Source organism: Mustela erminea, chromosome 9 (assembly GCF_009829155.1).
Source record: "Mustela erminea isolate mMusErm1 chromosome 9, mMusErm1.Pri, whole genome shotgun sequence".
NCBI lineage: Eukaryota > Metazoa > Chordata > Mammalia > Carnivora > Mustelidae > Mustela > Mustela erminea.
The window spans coordinates 93,978,821-94,000,732 of NC_045622.1; the positions used below are offsets into that span (position 1 = coordinate 93,978,821).

A 21,912-nucleotide genomic window follows, 5' to 3' on the forward strand; every position below is an offset into this window, starting at 1 on the left:
TTTAAGAGAATGTCGGGGCCGTCGTGTGTGCTTTCTGCAACCCAGAGTATTTGATACAGGATTCGCTTTTCTCTGCCTTTCTGCTTTTCATCCATTCATCCCTTCTCTATCTTTCCTGAATAACTTCCATGCGCCAGGCACCGTGCTGATAATTTCTGTGCATTATTTCCAACTCTGACAATCCAGGGAAACTGACCCTATTATCCTCCACTTGGGAGAAGAGGCCACGCGTCTCAGAGAGCTGGAAGGACATTCTCAAGGTCACGGAGCCAGACAGCATCAGAGCCGGGATTCAAAGTCGGGTGGGTTTGGTTGGAATCCTGTGTTGTTTGTACCCTGCCAAACCAGGGACTGGCAGCTGCTTTGACCCTTTCCGGTCCTGAGATCCTGGCTTTGTGCTGTCACCTTCAGTGCCTTCAGTTATTGTTCAGTGCCTTTGGCTGTCGCTCTTTTCTATTCCCACTTCCAGGAAACTCTGCTGCTGGGATTTGTTGACTCACTGGGAAGCCTTCAGGTTTTACGGGCCAGAGTAAGGACGGCCATAAAAACCTCTGTTTTGTGGCGCTGCCCTGGGGGTTCAGGGACCCCCAAGGAAGGACCGCTGTGATACACTCCTTTTAGAATTCTCCGAAGAAAGACTTCTAGCTCTCTAGAGGGCGTCCAGCTGCCTTCCCAGCAGAGGCAGACTGAGCGGGAGATTGGGCCCGAATGGAGCTCCTCTGTTTCAGTCGGCAGAAGGGGGGCCTAGGAGCCCCGCTGGCTCGTGCTGGGGGAAGGAGTGTGCTCCATATGTATCGCTCTGCAGAGTCTGGGTCTGGCATATTCCATACCCATCTCCAGTCCCCCGTGGGCTCACATTTCTGCTTTGCTCCTTAGGATGGCCAGCCAGCTGTGTGTGAGCATCGCCCCTGGGGTCCCCCGGTCTGCCCGAATGTCACTTTCTGTCCCAAGCTTCTCTGACAGCCTCACGGGGACATGTGAACTGGGAACGCCGAGGAGGGTTAACCCTTCTTGGGTGATCACTGGGTCAAGGGGGCACAGGAAGCCGCAGATTAATACCTCCGCATGCAGGTGGCCGCAGTAGACAATTGTGACCTGCCGCATGGCTCCTCAAAGAGACCCCTGGGATGGAGCACTGGGAGCCCAGGACAGGAGCCTGCACTTTACCACGCCGCTGCGCAGGATTTCTTTGTTCTCTTGGACTTCCGATCTCACCGTTCCCTGAGGTTGCTCCCCAGAATAGCTACCTGCACCAGGACTCTCAGGGAACCATGCAAAGCCAAGTATACGTGATAGGTCAACAACCCCTACCGTGTGTTTCCTGAGCTCACGCTGCTTTCCCAATGGCCCGGAGATGCAGGGCCAGGTTTGGGCCCCAAAGTGATCAGAGGCTTGGCCTAGTGATTTCTGTGAGTCTTTGCAGGAACCCTCTATCATCGTCAATTGCAGGGGGAAATGTGTTTCATAGGGAAACAATATGTTCCCCTTCTTCCATCAGTGAAAGACCCCAAGCCCTTCTATTACTGAAGATTCTCATTTACAAATGACTAAAACCAATTAAACAAAAGGATGGGTGGGTTGATTGAATTAAGTAGGAAGGGGAAGGAACAAGGTTGCAGGCAGGGCTCTAGCCAGGAGTTCAAATGATGGCAGTGGATGTGTGCTCTTGCTCTCTGCCTTCTGTCTTCTGCCTTCCTTTTCAAACTTGCTCTGTTCAGGGGGTGGAAAGATGGCTTCCGAGCTCCCAGCACCATGGTGGTGAGAGCAGACACCCCCAGGGTATGCCTCAGCATTCATGTCTCTCCTCTTCCAGGAGGCCAACTGGCCTTCCCTCCGTCATCCAGCCCCTCAGGAGAATGCGGTGCTTGGAGCCCGGGTTCTCTTCATCTGTCTGGTCTGTCATCCTAGTTGACTTTTCCCCTTGGAGCTTCCTTCCTCAGGGTCTCAGTACAATTCTCACATCACCTCCTCACCAAGCGCTTCTAGAGACAGGAAAGAGAATATGGTTTCTGGTGCTTCCTTTTCATCTTATTTCAGTCACTTATTCCCCCATATATATAAAAAAAATTACATATATATTCGTCAGGCCTCACATTTCTAGGGGCTCTTGATATATTCTCCAAGTGAGCACTTTGCCAGAGACTCTGAACTCATTCACATTCATACTCAGCATTTTCTTCATCCTCCTCCGGAACATGGAAATGACCTGAGAGCATTTAACTCTGAACTGCTTTATATTCATCTCCTGTGACATTGTCGACGAGTGCTTTAGTTCATGCCTAGGCTGTTTGCCAGCGTGTTTTTTCCTTCTTCCTCCAGAAACTGCTTTGAAGGGTCATGACAACCCCAGTTAGGGTGAAGACTGGACAAAACAGAACCTCTACTTTTCACGCTAACATTTTTAATATCATGATAGTTGCTATGCAACTATCAATGGGATGTTTCATGTCTAACATCGTGTTTCCTTGGACTCCATCACCCTAGTGACAAGAGTCGGGCTGTCCTTCAGAATGCCAGGGAGGTCATGGTAGTCTCCCTAGCCACGGACCAGTTCAGCCAGTATGCATGTGAGCAGATCCGTCTGAAGATACCCCAGCTCCCAGTCCCTCTAGAGCTTAGCTTTCGCATTTGTGAGTCCTGGAATTCGGGCATCATAATGGTGATGTCAGCTCTGTTGGTGGCTCCCTCGAACGCCCACGAGTACTCCAAGGAGGGCTGGGAATTCCTGAAGGAGCCAACCAAGTAGCCTCTCAGAGGAACCCATGTGCTCCAGTCAGGAACGGGGGCACCACAGATCTGGAGACTCCGGGCTGGAACTGGGACCCTCCACCCCAAGGGTAACTCCCAGCCTTGTCAGCTCAATAAAGGACTTTGGAAGAGTTTAAAAAAAATAGGTAGGCTATATGCCAAGGAGAGTTACAGATACCAAGACTTTGGTCTAGTATTGGTCTCAGGCATCTCTTGAACTTCTGCTGGAACACGGCTTTTATTAATTTTTTAACATGGAGGTAAAGTTTACATACAGCAAACTGCACATGTCTTCATTGTAAGAGTCAATGACTTCGGTGTCTCCATCTATGTATGGGTTCTGAGTTCCAACGTTCCAAGGTTCCAAGGTTCTGAGTCTACCCGTAGGCAACTGTGATTCTGGTTTCGCTCTCCATGCAGCAATTTCCCAATCAAAGGAGCCACGTAGTTCTTCCCTTTTGTGTCTGGGCTATTTTGTTCAACTTAATGTTTTGAGATTCATTGACATCATTTTAGGTATCAATAGTACATTCTTCCTCTCTTTTTCTTTGTAGTAATATCCTCTTTTTCATTCTTGATATTGTAGCTTTTGCCCTGTTCTGCTTTTTTTTTTGTCGTGAATAGTCAGCTTTATAATGATTTTATCAATTTTTCTGGATTTATTAGTTTTTTACAATGAACTATTACTTTTGTTAATGCTTTCTATTGTATATTTGCTTTCTAATTTAATGGGGTTTTTTTTGCTTACATGTGAGCTATGATTTTTGCATAAAGGGAAAATGATTATTTTTTGCTCCTTTCTTCTGCCTTTCTGTTTTCCTCATCACCTGCCAAAGCCATTGTTTTTCACTGATATAAAGAAAAAAATGCAAAATGTTTTTCCCTGGTATAAAGAAAAAATGCAAAACATCTACCTCATTAGAAGAAAGGAACTGCAAAATATTGATCTGTAGTTAATGGCATGCCTTTGATAAAATATTCGGATGTTAACTACTGACGGCTGCAATTTATTCTGCATACAGCGAAAGAAGGGGCCCACAATGGTTGTTGGATCAATATGTGATAAGTAGCACGAGATGTTAATTGCATAGTAGAGATGGTAGTAGATATGTGGGTATTCACTGGAAAATTCTTCCAACTTATTTATATTTTTTTACCTTTCACCCCCTTCACCCATTTCTCTCACCTCCCACCCCCACCTCCAGCATAGCCAATCTGTCCCCTGTATCTGTAAGCTTACTTTTCTAAAATTTGTTTATTTGTTTTTGTTTTTAGATTCTAATATAAGCGAGATCACCTAGTATTTGTCTTTCTCTTTGTGACTTATTTAGCATGATGATCTTGAGGTCCATCCATATTGCCCCAAGTGGCAAGATTTCATTCTTTGTTATGGCTGAATAATATTCCATGATGTTGGGGGCGCCTGGGTGGCGCAGTTGGTTAAGTATCTGACTCTTGGTTTGGGCTCAGGTCATGATCTCAGAGTCAGGAGATTGAGCCCTGGTGTAGGGCTCCGCACTGGGTGTGGAACCTGCTTTAAGAGTCTCCCTCTCCCTCTGCCCCTCCCCCCTGCTCTCTCACTCTTGCTAAAATAAATAAATATTTATCTTTAAGATTTTATTTATTTATTTATTTACTTACTTACTTACTATTTTATTTATTTATTTGACAGAGAGCAAGGGGAGTGAGAGAGGGAGAAGCAGGTGCCCTGCTGAGCCGGGAGCCTGATGAGGGGCTCGACCCCAGGACCCTGAGATCATGACCTGAGCTGAAGGCAGATGTTTAACCAACCGAGCCACACAGTCACCGCAAATAAATAAGTAAATCTTAAAAAAAAAAACCCAAACAACTTGTTTTAAGAAATATCCCATTGTATGTATACATATCCTGTTTCCTTTATCCACTCATCTGTTGATGGATTGTTTCCGTATCTCGGCTATCGTAAATAATGCTGCAGGGAGCATGGGGATAGCCATCTAGTTTTAAATCTCCAAATTTGTCATGTTTATTTTTATAGTTTGGTACAGTCAGTGTTTATTGTTGTTGTTGTTCTTGTTTTAATTGGAATTTGTCATGAGTTTTATCGGTTGCATTGTTTGCCTTTTGTACCTCATTTCTGTCCTTTCTTCTGGTTCTAACCGTCTTTTCCCCTGAAGTACCTCTTTCAGAAATGGTTAGGAAAGGTTTATTTATAGTAAATTCTTTCTATTTTTATTTGTCTGAAAATGTCTATTTCTCATTCTTGAAAGATGGCTTTGCCAAGTATACAATTGTACACTGACTACTAGCTTGTCTTGGCCTTCTTACGATGATCTTGGGCCTTCCGTGTTTTGTTTTTATTCTTGTTGAGAAGTCAGCCGTCAGTCTCACCGTCCACCTGTTACAGCTACTCTCAGCTACTCTCTCCCTGGATACTGCTTCTCCATTCTCTCTTTCCCTCCTACGGGATGTACGCTGGCCTTTCCTCTTCCGGCCTCCCTCTCTCTCCGCATCCTCGTCCATCTCTTTGTTTTCCGCTCAGTCTGCATTCTGGGTGGTCTGTTCAGATCTAGATCCCAATTTGCCGACCGTGTCTCATCTACTGTTTAACTCAGGCATCGAGTCCCTGGTTTTCATGTTTAGTGCTTTTTCCATTCCCTCGGTCTTTTCAGAAAATATCATCTTGTTTGTTTCTCATGTTGACATTCCATCTTTCAAGTCTTCGAGCACCATAAACTTACTTATTTTATATTTATTTCTCACAATCCAATGATCTGTGGTTCTTGGGGGTAAAATGTGTGCTGTTTGTAGTTTCTTCTGACTGGCTCATTTACCATGTGCTCATTTCTGATCGTGAGCTTACGTTGGCTCGGGTTTTATCTGCCAGGATCCCGGGGTGGAGGTGAGAGGGGTTCATGTGTTCCTCTTCCGGTGCGACCAACCTGGGTTGCTAATACCTTGTATTACTCTCTAGGCTTGGAACTTTCTGGACCATGCTGGTAGGTATAAATTCAAATCCCACATTATTGTGAAACCTGATCTTAAATCTGGTGTTTCTCCACTCTCTGGGCAAGATGCACAGTTCTGGGTTTGTTATTGACATCAAGTCGGTTCTCCAGACTCCCCCTCAGTATCCTGGCTTTCCGTGAGCCTCTCGGGACCCACTTCCCATCTTGCACACCCTCACTGTTACTTTAACACTCAATTTTCTCACTGTAGCTTTGTTTCTAGCCTCTGTATCTTTACTTTTTTCGTGAGCTCAGCTACCCATCAGGCGGAGTGTTCATCATATTTGATCTGGGCTGGATAGCTGTTTTCTAGTTCTCCAGGCTACCTGCCAGTGTTGTTGAAGCCGAGCCAGCATAACGATTCTTTTCACGGAATCTTTTTCCTTGGAGATTATACCTTTCTCCATGCTTGCAAACCGCCATCATTTAAAGGAAGTGGTAAATCTGGGACGCCACAGCGCACTACCGATTCCATCTGCCTGTAACCTCTCTTTCCCCCATGATGCTGCTTTCCTGGAAAGACAGGCCTGTCTAACTTCCTCTTCTGCTTTTCCAGGACCCCGTGGGTAGGCTGGGATCCGCGTGGTGTCTATTCCTCCCCACCCCCATCTTCAACGTGAGTAACAAAACATCTTTCTTTTTTTTTTTTTTTTAAGATTTTATTTATTTGACAGAGAGAGATCACAAGCAGGCAAAGAGGCAGGCAGAGAGAGAGGAGGAAGCAAGGCTCCCTGCTGAGCAGAGAGCCCAATGCGGGCCTCGATCCCAGGACCCTGAGATCATGACCTGAGCCGAAGGCAGTGGCTTAACCCACTGAGCCACCCAGGCGCCCACAAAACATCTTTCTACAGCTTTTCCTCTTCTAACCACTAACCTCTGAGCTTTCCTACCTTCTCCGAGACTGTGGGTCCTGGCTTCTAGTTTCCTTCCCCACTCTGCTCCACGGCCCAGCCACCCTCAGCTGCTTCAGCATCTCTGTAGCCTCTACAGTCTGGGCTCTGCGTTTACTTACCGCTGATCACTTGCATGTAGCAATGGAGTCGCATCGTCCTAGTTAAACTGGATTAGAAAAAGCCCTTGGTCTTGCTGATGGCTTCTCCTTCTTTACATGCCCTGCTTTTCAACTGTGCTTTTGCTCCTGGCTTTTTCTTGACCTGGAATGCCCTATTCACTTCTCTACCTGCCCCAAATCCCAACTGTCCTCCAGGACCGGCCAAGATATTAACTGTTGTGTGAAGTCTTCCCACATCTTTGGGAAGGACCTGATTGCTTTCTCTTTTGTCCCTCACAGCCCTTTGTTTGCCTGATCTTGCTTGTGCATTTGTCGTCGTTTTGCTTAGTTCCTCCCGGTGTCTGGGCACCCTTTATTCATATTCGTAGAGCCCTTAACTGTGTGTCAGGCACTATATATGTCTAGCATTTTAAGAAGTAAATAAGACAGGTTCCTTGGAGGTGGTTCCTAACACAGGTCTTTAACACAGAAAGTCCTCATTTAATGAGCAAATGAGTGATTAATGGAAAGATATACATGTATTTATATATATTATTTTATATTTTAAAATATATTTTGTTTATAATTTATATAATTCATATAAAGTAATATATTTATATAATAAATATATTTATTATATATTATATTATATTATATTTATATAATAAATATATTTACATATTATATAATTTATATATGAATATATTTATATATAAATAATGAATAATGAATAATAAATAATATAAGTTTATTTATATATAAATATATTTATATTTATTTTATATTATTATTTATATATTATTAAATTATAAATATATAATATTTATATATTTCTATATATAGAAATATATAAATATTTATATATATATTTATATATATTTATGTATTTATATATATTTATATATATTTATATATAAATTTATATATATAATATATATACTTTATATATATTTTATATATAATAATATAATGATAATATAATATTACTATATATAATATTATAATATAATATTAATATATATTATATATAATATATATTATTAAATTAATATTATATTTATAATATTAATTTAATAATATATATTATTATATATAATAATATATAAAATATAATAATATATTTAATAATATAATATATAATATATATAATATATATAAATATATACTATAATATATATTTATAAGTATTATATTTATATATAAATATATTTATATACTACAAATAAAATATTATATAAATATTATAACAAAATATTATATAAATTATAATGAAATATTATATAAATAAATGTAAATATATTATATATTATATAAATAGATAATTATTATATATTATATATAAATTATATAATTTATATATTATATATAATTTATATATACATTTATTTATTGTATATTATATAAATATAAATATAAGTTATATAAATATAAATATCGTATATTATATAATAAACAATATATATAAAAATATAATATATTTATATATTGTATATTATATAATATACAGTTATTATATTTATATGTGTATATTATATAAATATAAAATATATTGTATATTATATAAATATAAATATACAATATAAAATATTATATAAATATATATTGTATATTATATAAATATTATATAAATATAATACATTTGTTGCATATTATATAAATATATAATGATTATATATAATATACAATATATTTACATTCATTTATATAATATATTTTAATATATTTTTAATTTTAATATATTTTATATATTATAATATATTTATATAAATATATAATATATATTGACCCTATAATATATATTTATATTTAATATATAAATATATGATATATAATATAATAAATATATAATATAATAAATATAAATAATATATAAATATATAAATATATAATCATATATTTGTATAATATATGATATATTTATGTTTATAGAAATATAGATATTAATATATATTAATATTTTAACAATTAATATAGTGATATAAATATCTATATTAATATATTACTATATCTGTATATAGTTACATATATTTGTATATTATATAATATAAATATATTTTATATAATATATTTATATATTTAAATATATAAATTATAATATATTATTAATATATTTTATTATGTATTATATTAATTATAATATATTATTAAATGTTATGTTATTGATTATAATAATTTATATAAAATTAATATATTTAATCAATAACATATTTAATAAGATAATTAATAATATAATACATAATAAAATATATTGATAATATATTATAATATATTATTAATAATATAAATAAACTTAATCTTTGATTTAATATGAATAAAATATATTCATATTAAATATATGATAATATAATATGCAATATATTATAAATATATATTTATATATAATGTGATCATAATATAAATATATAATATTTATATATAAATAATATATATTTGTATATAAATGTATATAATGATATATTATATTATGTTTTATATAATATATATAAAAACAATATTTCTATATACATAATAAATATAAGAAATTTATATATAAGATTTATACTTATATGTAAGATTTAAAATTATATCTAAGATTTATATATAAAATAATATATTTATATATTTACATATATTTATATATAAAATATATATTTACATATTATATAATAATTTATATAATTTTTATATTATTTATACATAAGTCATACATATTTAAGCATAATACATATATACATAATACATACTTATACATAAATAACATATAGATATAAAATATATAAAAATAATAATATAAATAATATATAATAAATATATACTTATATAAAATATATATTTATAAAAATTATGTATATTAAAAATATACAATTAATATATAAAAATTTTTATATAAATATCAATAAATATATAAAATATATATATAAAAATAATATGTACTAGTATATTTAAACAATATAAGTAATAAATTTATATATAAATTATGTATATAAATAATATACAAATAATATATATTATACATAAATATAAAATAATATATAAGTATAAATAAAAAATATTTATATAATATATAATGAATAGTATATAAATGATATATTTATATATAAATAATAATATAGATGTATATAAAATATATAAAATAATATAAATAAGAGAGGGACAAGTAAACGAAATACTTTCCATCTGTCCAGTTATCAAATGGGGTGTCTGTGTGGTAAATTTCCTATTGTTTTAGGGACGTATGGATTTGGACGTGGAGAAGCAAAATGTGGGTTTCCCATCTCAAGTATACTCTCATCCCAATATCCCTGGATCAGTAGCAAGCCGGCATTAACTCACAAGAATATTCCTTGAATCACTTGCTGCTGGAAGCCCCGGTTCGCAGACACAGAATCACTCCCATCATTTAAGCTGTAAGCGACAACTTCCACCAGATGGCGCTATGGGATAGCTGGGCCAAGAACGGGTTCGGCTTCTGCAGAGAGTTACCTGTAAACCGCTCAGGCTCTTTGCGGTCATCTCATCAACCTCCCAATTCCAGCATTCTGCATTTTTGATTGAAATTTTTAGCTCCACTTATGCTTTATGACAGGAGCTTTACTATGCATGTATAAGGCTAGGTCATAAGCAGTACAGAAAGAAACAAAATACAAAAGTCTCTTTTCCCCACTTCTATCTCCACCGTTATTCTTTCAAAACTGTTCACTGCTTCTTGGATTCCCTCCAGAAAAGAACATTCTTCATACGCTTGAAGGTAAACTTCTGCATGTATTTTTCTCTCTCCGGTTTCCGCTTATACATGAGTTTATGGAAAGGGGACCATCCTGACTCAGTTTTAGAGCATGCTTCCGTATTCGCACACCTTCGAGATACCGACATAGACATGCATTCTCACGTGGTTGCACTTTAGTCATAATTTATTTTGATTATTATAAAATTTTCCACATTTTATTTTGCTTGTTTCCAGTTTTTAGCTATTATTTGGAACAACGCTGTAATGAGTGTTTTCGGTAAACGCTGTTGAGAATATCCGTAGGCTACCCTCCCTGCTGGATTTTAAACGTCTTGGTGGGGGAAGGTTGAGGGCGGACACATTTGATGGCTGTAGCCAAACTGCCCTCCAGGAACGCCGCACGCGCACCACTGCTCACTGGAGTAAAACGTCTGCATTTGTGAGAGCTTCGTAAGTGAAGCATGTTGCCTCCCTGTTTGGACCTAAAGGTTCTTTAATTCCGAAGGAGTTTCAGGGCGGAGCCTGAGCTTCGCGCCTGGGGAGGAACCCTACGCGGTGCCCTGACTCCTCCTGTCCAGCAGGGGGCGCGGGCCCGGCCGCTCCCGCATGCGCAGTGCGCTCGGTGTCAGACGCCTCCGAGCCCGGTCGCTGGCCCGGCTCTCCCGGCTCTCTCGCGTAGACCGGGCGCCTGGGGTGGCGGCCGGCGAGTCGGCGCGATCCCTCCCGGGCGGCCGTGGCCCGCGCCCTGCGGCATGCCCCGGTGACCGAGCGCGGGGCCGAGCGGGAGGCAACCGTGGCCGAGGTAAGCGCGGCGAGGAAGGGCCTCCGGGACCGCGGCGAAGTCGGGCCCGGCCGCCGCCGGGAAGCGCGGGCCGCGCGGAGGCCTGAGGACGGCGAGGGGCGACCCCATCCCCGCCGGGGCCGCTCGCGACGTCTCCGGCTGTGGGAGCGCTTGGATGTCCGCACCGCCTGGTCCCCTGGCCCGCCCCGCGCTTTGCTGCCCACCTGTCCCCCTTGCCCACGCCCACCCCCGCCCGCTCCTTCGGTCTCCCGGGACCCCGCAGCTGCCTTTCCCGCAGGGTCCACCCTGTGCCGGGACCTCTGCCTTCCCGTTGCCCGTGGCCTGTGGCAGCCCGTGCGGCGCAGGATGCCAGGGCAGGGCTTGGGGCCTCAGGCTCCCAGCGCGGAGAGAAGACTGGGTGGGGAGGGTGGCCAGGGGAAGGTGCCCTGGCTTTGGGCATCGATTCAAAGCTTAGAGGCATTTACCAGACCAGACCAGTTTTGAGACTCGGATGATTGCTGGGTGAGACTTACTGGGAGCTGCTACTCTCGAGAAGGGTCCTTGACTTACTGCTGGTCTGAAGATGCCTTGAAATAGAAATATGTCCGTTTTAATTATTCGAAGGCAGTTGAGCGCTCTAAGGACTTGCACTGGACTTGGTTTGTAAATTTCAGGGCTCAAAGGCTCTTCGTGGTGATATATGACTCAGTTTCCAGCATTCCTCACTTCCGCTGACTTAAGTGTCTTGTTTGCATGGTCTGAGGAGTGAAAAAGTTAAATCTAGTTTACGCTTTTGTAGGTAACTGGGGGTAGGCTTGGAGGTTAGTAGGACGGACTCCAGAGTCAGACTGCCATCCTCCAAATCCTAGCCTTGACATTTTCTAGTTTTGTAACATTGTGCAAGTTACTTAGCCTCCCCCTTGCTTTTACCCTGTCTGGAGAATGAGGATAATAGTAGCTTGTCCCGTGGCACTGTTAAAAGATTGAATAAGTTAACACAAAGTGCTTAAAACAGATGCCTGTAGTAAGTCCTCAGTACAGCTTACTTATTAGTTATAGTGTGATTCCCACAATCAAAGAAACAGTTTTTCTTTTCCCATTGGAAACCATTTTTAGGGATGGTTAGCTCGCATATAACTTTAATTATAAAGAATCCTATCAGGTGAGGCGCTGAATCACGGATCTTCCAGCTTTTGCTAATATTTGGTTCCCTCGTTTTCAGGCATGGTGGGGTTAAGTTCCAGTATTGGAGTGGTCCTAGGAATTCAGTTGTGAGGGCTTTTCTAAAAAGGTTAAGACGAGATTGTGACTCAAAGCGTGGGACTAAACGGATCGGATCTAGCCAGGAGCACCAAGGAGAGGTTTTTCAGGCACATTTTCGGAATAAATAACTCGAGGAACAGAAAATGTGTCTCATCCTGACCGTAGAGAGGAGTTAAAAGATTTTTCCAGTGACTCAGTGTTTGACAGCTAGCCAGATGATTCCAGTGTTTTGCAGGGACAGGTTTGCTGTGTTTCAAGGTTAAGTTTGTAGGGCTTTGCTGTGAAATTCTTGTTTCATATAGGTTATGGTGTTATGCGGAATGTTAATTAGTAGAAGAATCCTTTCAGTTTTCTTCCAAGAAGCTCACTGTCAGGGCCTTTGAATGTGGTGGTGGTAGCACGAGTGTCCGCTTTGGTTTTTTGTTTGTTTTTTTAATATATCATGTATTATTTGTTTCAGGGGTATAGGTCTGTGACTCATCAGTGTTACACAATTCACAGCACTCACCATAGCACAGACCCTCCTCAGTGTGCATCACCCAGCCACCCCATCCTTCCCATCCCCCCTCCACTCCTGCAATCCTCAAGTTTGTTTCCTGAGATCAAGAGTCTTCTATGGTTTGTCTTCCTCTCTGGTTTTATCTTGTTTCATTTTTCCCTCCCTTCCCCTATGATCCTCTGTCTTGTTTCTCACATTCCTCAGATCAGTGAGATCATATGATAATTGTTTTTCTCTGATTTTCTTACTTCATTTTGCATAATGGCTTCTCGTTCCTTCCACGTCGTTGCAAATGGCAAGATTTCATTCTTTTTTTGATGGCTGCATAATACTCCATTGTGTGTGTGTGTGTGTGTGTGTGTGTATATCTATATATCACATCTTCTTTACCCATTCATCTGTTGATGGACATCTGGGCTCTTCCCATAGTTTGGCTATTGTGGACATCGCTGCTCTAATCATTGGGATGTACGGACCACTTCAGATCAGTGAGTGTCCTCTTTGGATGGGAAGATTATGACCTGTTTTCTTGGATAATGGTTTTGGAGATACACATCTTTCTGTGCTTCAGTGTGTGGAAATTGACTCCAAAAACATGACAACCAGTAGAAGAGACAGACTTGCAGATACTTAATAATGTAACACAGCAGATGTTGGGCTGATATGTGAAAGGTTCGAGGATGCTCACCAAGAAGGTTCTTCATCTCTAAAGCACCATTCAGTAAGGCCCCCCCCCCACCATCTCTCATCCTTTGCTTTCCTTTTTCATTTAAGGCTTTTCCCCTCTTTTTTTTTTTTTTAAGATTTTTTTTTTTTTTTTTTAAGATTTATGAGGGAGAGAGGAAGAGAGAGTGCAAGCAGTGGGAAGGGGCAGAGGGAGAGGGAGAGAGAATCCCAAGCAGACTTCCTGCTGAGTGCAGAGCCCTGCAGCCCTGAGCTCATGACCTGAGCTGAAACCAAGAGTTGGACGTTCCACCAACTGAGCCACCCAGGTGTCTCTCCCCTCATTTTTAAATGGTTTTACATCACCTCATGTTCTCACCGTATCTCTCAGCTCTTTGGCAAAGACCCACGGGAGCTTGCTTAGGCTGTGTAGGCATATCTCAGAAATGGGAGTTTACATCTGGGATGGCCCTTAACCAGTAGGGGATGGCCTTCAGTGCATGGATGCCGCCGTTCCCTAGCCTTCAAAGGGACAGTTCTGGGGTGTGTTCTCCGCAGTTCTGCAGAGGACTGAGCCGCATTCCCCAGCTCGGTACGGTAACCCTCATGGCTTTCCATTCTTCCCTGACTCCTGTTCTTCGTCCCTTGCTCTGGCTCTCTGGACTCACCTTCTGCAAGCTCCCTGCTTTCCAGTGGCTTTTTCCTTGGTTTGGTAGCACATAAACTAAGACAGTTGGTCCTAGAAGTGGCTCTAGAAAGCCGACCCTGAGAATAGTTTTGTAAGCTTGGACTCCCTTAGCCTCAGATGGCAGCAAGGACCCGTCTGCGGCTGTCGATGACCTCTGGTACTCTCCAGCATCCCGGCTGAACAACTCTCGCCAGCGGTGGGTGGGATGTGATTCAGGTGGAGGGGAAAGCTAGAGCTCTAGTGCGTGGGCAGGATGTGGACAATAGTAATGGTCAGGCAGATAGAGCTGGCTGTCCCTGTCAGCTCTCTTCCGGCCTTGAGGTAAGGGCCTTCCTGCTCAGATCAGCCGGCTGTCAACCCAGGACACACTGTGAGTAACAGAAGGCTCTGTGCCAGCATCTCCTACGGCCACAGGCCGGGCTGCTGAAAATCAGGCCCAGAATGTAATCATAATTATGGCAGAACTGCCGAGGAGGCTGAATGTACAGCCTTGGCAGGTGGCCTCTGCCAAAGTCGGGGTGAGACCCGAGCTGGAGGTGTTTGGTGGAAGCACGGAGAACTCTGAACTCCCCGGTTTCCCTAGCTCCCCGGGGCCAGCGGAAGTATCTGCCTCTCCTTTCCTGGACCTGGTGCAGAGACCTTGCCCTAGGCTGTCGCCCTGCAGGGTGGGACTTACCCTCTGAAGATCTGTGCCCTCAAAAAAAAAAAAAAAAAAAAAAAAAAAGATCTGCGCCCTCCTCCCTGTTGCCAAATAGGGACATATAGTCCCTGCTGCTGGACCAAGAGCTTTTGTACAGGAAGAGTCGCAGGCCCTGGCTCCTGGGAACCAGCAGGAGCTGGGGGTACACATGTGCCAGTGACTCTGGAGGGTGCTGGGTGAAGAGTGGGGTAGTGGTGGTCCGTGAAGCTGCTTGGGACCGGCCGTGTCGCTTTGGGATCATTCACTCAGCGTTCGGGATGTAATGACCTTGCAAGAGCAGCTTGAGCCAGTCCTAGTATGTTGCTGGACAGATTCCTTGGAACTCGGACATGGCCATGGTCTCTACCACTGGTTCTCAGGTAGGGGTGATTTTGCCTCCCCGGGGGGTATTTGGCAATGTCTGGATGTAGTTTTGATTGTCAGAACTGGGGGTTCTTTCTGGCTCCCCACAAAAAGGATGATCTGGCTTGAGATGTCAGTAGTGCCTGGCCTGCAGGGAATGAGATGCCAGAGCTGTCTTGGGAGAGTGTTCCAGAAGGGATCAGAGGTATGCGGGGGTGGAGATTTGAAATACATTTCTTATTTGAGGCCAGAGATGTACACCTGCCCATGTTCCCCGGAGGACTCACTTCTTTAATTCTGGAATTAACATGCAATGCCCACTGGAGGCCAGCATCTTCGAGAAGCTCCGTGTGGGCCATCCCCCGTAGGCCAGAACGGACTTTAGATCTGATTGTAGAACTGGGTTCCCACATATCCTCGAGTGTGAGAGGATTCTGAAATAGCGGAGGCTGGGGTGGCGCCGATCGTCAGTGGTGTGGTGGACGCGATCCCCACAACAGCCGGTAAAGCCCGACTTGCAGCCGCGTGTTGATCCACGAGTATGTTAATGGGGTACGGTATCCTTAAGAGCAGTGTAGTGGGGTGGCTAATGAAGGTATTGCTTGACTTGTGTAACCAGAAGAAAAAAACCAACCAAGGGTGTGCAAGTGGAAGGCTGATGTCACTATTGCAATGGAAGAATCACGGTTCATCCCAGTTTTGAGAGCGGGAGGGAGGCTGCGTCTCTCTGAAGAGGACTTGGCAACGTCCCTTCAAGTATGAGCAGATGTTCACCCAGTCCTTCCTCGCAGCAGCCGCTCTTTATCAGACTCAGGGCACATCGGATAGGATCCGGACCTTTGAGGGTTGTTGTCACAGAGTATGAGCTGACGGCAGTATCAGACCACCTTGAGCAGTAGTGTGTGGGACCTGGGAGATCCGCGCCTTAGCCTCTCATCCTTCTGAGGGACAAGGTACAGTTCTTGTGGTCCTTCAAGAGTTCCTAGGACTCCTTAGAGCCCCTGTCGCCCTCCTGACTGGCTGTCCCTGGCTCTGTGTCTCTCTCTCCTTGTTGGTTACTCTGGCTGTCTGAGATCACCTCCCAAGTAAGGAAACTCCCTGCACCTCCATCCTTACCTCTAGTTCTTTGTTGTGGTGGTGGTGGTGGGGGGGGGGGAACAGGGGGACCAAACTATGACAAGTAGGAAGCGCAGTGTGATGCCTGGGACTCTAACATAGGGGCATTAGCCCCTACTTTGGCCAGCCCTTCTGCTGACCACTGGGGACTCCTACCAGCAGAGGCCAGTGGCTCCCAATCCTGCCCACACAAGGTGGTGTCAGACTTGTCCGGTTTTCTTGTGCAGGCGGCTAGACGGGGTCTCATTGTGGTTACACGTTTACTGAGCATTGATGAGCTTAAATGTTTTCAGATGTTGCTCTGCCGATTTTATGTTTTGACTGTGAAATTCCTATTTAAGTCTTCTGTCCGGTTTTCTCTTTTTTGTTTGTTTTGTTGTTCTTTGTTTGTTTTTGTTGTTTTGGAGGCAGTCTTTATTCATGTTGTTAGTCCTTGCCGATTACATGGATTGCAGGTCTGCCTTGCTTATTGATTTTCTTTTTACTGCTGTATGGTGTTTTTTGATTAACAGAAGTTCTTAACTTTTCTTAACACAGAATTTATCATTTTACCTTTTTGTGGTTTCCATTTCTGGTATTTTGTTTTAGAAATGATTTCCCAGATGTCATGGAGATCTCTCTTCTATTTTATAGTTTTGCCTGTTACATGTAGTTTTTTAATTGACCTTTGGATAGATTTTTCTCCCCTGTGGCTGCTTTTAACATTTTTCTTTAGCTTTCTTTTTAATTGTTTTACTTTTACATATCTAGGTGGTTTTTTTTGTTTTGTTTGTTTGTTTGTTTGTTTTTTGGTATATATTCTGCTTGGATGTGAGCATCTTGAATCTGTGAATTGGTACCTTTCATTACATTAGGAAAAACTTATCAGAAGACAGCTGGATTCCCTTATCTACTTCTGCAGTCAGTCTTTCCAGTAACATGCATCACATGGCCTCGAAAATGAAAGTGAAAAAGTCCTGTCCGAGTTATTAAAACAGTTCAGAGCCTTTGAAAGGGTCATGGGGTCCTCCTGGAGTCCTCGAAGGTACTCTGAGAACCACCCTAACAGAAGCTGGGGAGTGTTTTACCTTTTTTTTCTGGTCTTAGAAATAATTTGTGTAAAATTGGATTTATTTCTTGAATGTGCAGTTGAACTTCTGGGCCTGGAATTTTCTTTCTAGGAAGGTTTTTAAAGTTTTGATTCAGTTTCTTTGATGTTAAACAACTATTCAGGTTTGTTTTCAAATATACTGGTGTAAGTTCATTGACATCATCTTATCTTTTAAATACAGGCAGCATTTAGAGTTATGTTTCCCTTTTCATTTTAGATATTTATTTCTGCTTTCCCCCCTCTATATTGATTAATTCTACCAGAATTATATCAAATGTCAATTGTACTTGCCTTTTTGAAAAGGCAACTCTTAAGGGTGCCTGGGTGGTGCAGTTGGTTAAGCATCTGACTCTTGCTTTCAGCTCAGCTCGATTTTGGGTTGCGAGATCAAGCCACATGTTGGGCTCCATGGTCAGCACTGAGTCTGCTTGTGACTCCCTACCTCTGCTCTACCCATCGTGTACATGTACACTCTCTCTAAAATAAATCTTAAAAAAAAAATCTTTGAAAAGCACTTTTTAGCTCTGTTGATCCTATTTTTTTAATTAGTTAATTACTGTGGTTTTTGTTTATTACTTATTTCCTTCAATTTGGGTTTATTTTGTTGTGGAGTGTGTTTTACGTAGCCTGTAACTCATGAACATTTGTAAGCTCATGTGTAGATTCTATTTTTGTTCCATTAATCCCAGTTTTGTTATATATGAAATCAGTTTTTTTTTTTCCAAACTGTGGGTGACCCATTATTGGGTGATAAAATTAATCTAGTAGGTAAGGCCAGCATTTTTAAAACACAGTAGAATAACAGAATAGAAAAATACCGTGTTTGTTAACATGTTTTGTGGCTAGTACTGTATATTAAGGTTAAACATTGTTTTGTGAAGCTTTTAGTTTTAAATAAGTTTTTTTTTTTTAAAAAGATGTAGTTATTTACTTTAGAGAGAGAGAGTGAGCACATGCATGTGAGTGGGGAGGGGCAGAGGGAGAGAGCGAATCCTGAAGCAGACTCGCTGCTGAGCACAGAGCCAGCCATGGGCTCCATCTCAGGACCCTGAGATCTTGACCTCTGCTGAAGTCAGGAGTCAGCTGCCCAACCAAGTGAGCCACCCAGGGTCCCCTGGGAAGCTGTTATTTAAAATACAAATGCACACACCTGTGTCTGTATTGGGTCACAATATAAAATGTATTTCTCCGTGTAGGTTTTAGTTTAAAAAAAAAAAAAAAGTGTGAAAGCCTTTGTTAAAAGGTAGTTTGTCTAATTTCAGTCAATATTTCAAAGAGGATGGCTCAAAATAAACACTGAGGAACCTGCTAAAATGCCCGCCTCTGTGACTCTGTTCTAGAGGGGCTAGGACTCACCTCCTGCACTGGGGCTGAGGACTCCGGTTTAATAAGCTGCCTCTGCAATATTTGCCCTTTGGGTGGAGAACCACTGATCCAGGGATAAAGGGACCTGCAGAGCCTGTTGTGGGGTTCAGACTTTCCATGGAGTGGGCAGCTCTTTGCGTGCATTTGCCCCGAGGCTTCCTATCTTTTAGCTCCCACAGAGACACAGCGCGCCAAGAAAGCTACTGGGGTGGTTGAGGGGGGAGGCTGTTTCTTAGAAAGACAGAAAAAAGGAAATGGCTCTGGGGTGCCTGCGTGGCTCAGTGGGTTAAGCCTCTACCTTCGGCTCAGGTCATGATCCCAGGGTCCTGGGATCGAGCCCTACATCGGGCTCTCTGCTCAGCGAGGAGCCAGCTTCCCCCCTCTCTCTCTGCCTGCCTCTCTGCCTACTCGTGATCTCTCTCTCTGTCAAATAAATAAATAAAATCTTAAAAAAAAAAAAAAAAAGGAAATGCGCTCTCATGCCCATATTTCTGTCCTGGAATCAATGAGCATATGTGAATGGTTGATGCAGGATTCCCCAAAGATGATAATGTGTAAACTTAAAAACGTATGCACCTTCATGCATTAGTCTGTGACAAATTTCTTATGTTCCAACTGATGGTTGCAAGTGGTACAAGTTGCAATCTTTCACGACTGTTTACATTTTGCCTCCAAAGCTGGTGTGATTGCAGCGTTCAAGGCTCGGCAGTATCCTGTCACCTAGGCAGTACGGGCAGTGATGGGAGAGAGTGCCATTTAACCAGATAAACATGGTTGCTAACCTTGAAGATGGTCTGTGAACTTTTCAGTTATTTCCCTTTTTATTAATAGCTCTTCTGAAAGACCAGCGAGTAGAATGGGACCATTTTGTAGGCTGGGACTTGGACATGTGGCTTGCCAAAGCAGCTTACTGCAGTGACGTGGCAAGTCTGTGACACGTGGGACCGTCCGTGGCTCTGCCCTCCCCATGCAGTATCCGGGCATGTGATGGAGAGGCTTGTTTGGGAAGGGTCTGAAGCTGTGGTCTACAGGGAAGGTCTGTATTTGGAGAGGAGGACTAAGAAGCTTCTTTACATCGGTCAGGGATGCTTATTGGCTGTTCCATTCAGGTGTTGCCGGATAACAACCCAACCCAAACTCCAATGACCTTACAACGATAACTACCAGGGATTTGCCCAGGGTTCTTGCTGGGGATGGTTCGTGTGTGTTCTCTTCATTTTCTTTTGCGGCCTCCCTGCGGTTACTTTCAGCTGGGAGCCCAGCCTCCTGATGGCACGGCAGCCGGGTTCCCAGAAGACAAAAGCAGCAGCTCCAGGTCTCTTAAGGCCTCAGCTCAAAAGCCCGAGAATGTCATTTCTGCCACATTCTCCCGGTTAGGGCAAGTCTCAAGGCTAGCCCAGATTCAGGGGGGAAGAGAAACAGAGTCTACCTTATTAGAAAAGTGGCATGCACATTCAAAGATGTGACGAATTGTTGGCATCCGTCTTTGGAAACTCATCCACCACATTGACCTGCCTTTCCCTTCCTCCCGGACTCCCTGCGCTTTTCTTCCTTCCTTCCTTCCATCTGAATGTGTCGCTTCGTCTTCTCCATTACGAAACATCACTGTATTTTATTTAAAGATTAAAGAGTAATCTAGCCCAATAGTCCTTGGCACCTTACTGATACTTTCCTAGTGGTATTTTTCCATTTTGCATTTTGCCGTAGCTTTTTGTCTTGCCTCCTTCAGTAGAAAAAAGTTCCTGGAAGATGGCGTCTTCGCTCTCTCCCTCGTCTCTTGCCGTGTGCGTGGTCGGTGCTCGCTCCTCACAGGGGTGACTGAACAAGTGAACGCAGATGTTAGAATAACCAAAAGTCAGTTTGTCTAGTGGAAGCATCATTTCATGTTAGGCAACTGTTTTGGTTTTGTTTTGTTTTGTTTTGTTTTAAGATTTTTATTTGTTTAGACAGTGGGAGGAGAAATCTCCAGCAGGCTTCCTGCTGAACGTGGAGCCCGTGGGGCTCGATCCCACTACCCTGAGATCATGACCTGAGCCGAAACCAAGAGTCAGAAGCTCAACCAGCTGAGCCACCCAGGCGCCCCATATGTTAGCCACGTGTTTAAAAACAAAACAATTATTTGGGGCACCTGGGTGGCTCAGTGGGTTAAGCCGCTGCCTTCGGCTCAGGTCATGATCTCAGGCTCCTGAGATTGAGTCCCGCATCGGGTTCTCTGCTCAGCAGGGAGCCTGCTTCCCTCTCTCTCTCTGCCTGCCTCTCCATCTACTTGTGATCTCTCTCTGTCAAATAAATAAATAAAATATTAAAAAAAAACCAATTATCTTTATTCTACTTTTGATTTTCTTCCTTGGTCAGCGGCCCGTCTTCCTAGGCCCCACACATTTATGACTTACGCTTTCTTTCTTTTTTTTTTTTTTTAAGATTTTATTTATTTATATGTCAGAGAGAGAGGTAGAGCGAGCGAGCGAGCACAGGCAGACAGAGTGTCAGGCAGAGGCAGAGGGAGAAGCAGGCTCTCAGCCGAGCAAGGAGCCCGATGTGGGACTTGATCCCAGGATGCTGGGATCATAACCTGAGCCGGAGGCAGCTGCTTAACCAACTGAGCCACCCAGGTGCCCCATATGTTAGCCACGTGTTTAGAAACAAAACAATTGTCTTTATTCTACTTTTTGATTTTCTTCCTTGGTCAGCGCCCGTCTTCCTAGGTCCCACACATCTATGACTTATGCTTTCATCTAATATATATTTATAGGATATAGTTATACTTATCAATATTTGTATTAAGTATGTATGGTATTAAATACGAAACATAACATATAGCACACATTTAATACACGAATATACATTCGTATATATTTACAGGAAGGGTCCAAAATCCCTTTTCATTATTTCCTCAAACCGCTTCAGGGAAAGAAAGAAGTATGCTGAAAGTCAAACAGTCCGTTCAGGGGTCGCTTGCTCCCCTAACTGCTT

The 21,912-nt window shown here is 41.9% G+C and overlaps 1 protein-coding gene across 1 annotated transcript in view; it reads left to right on the forward strand.

Moving 5' to 3' along the window:
• Positions 1-11,033: 11,033 nt before the first annotated feature.
• The window catches only part of EXT2 (exostosin glycosyltransferase 2), a 140,475-nt gene continuing 129,596 nt past the window's right edge, over positions 11,034-21,912 (forward strand). The window contains exon 1 of the mRNA XM_032356825.1: positions 11,034-11,234. The gene's annotated coding sequence lies outside the window, so the exon portion shown is untranslated. The remainder of the gene's footprint in view (positions 11,235-21,912) is intronic.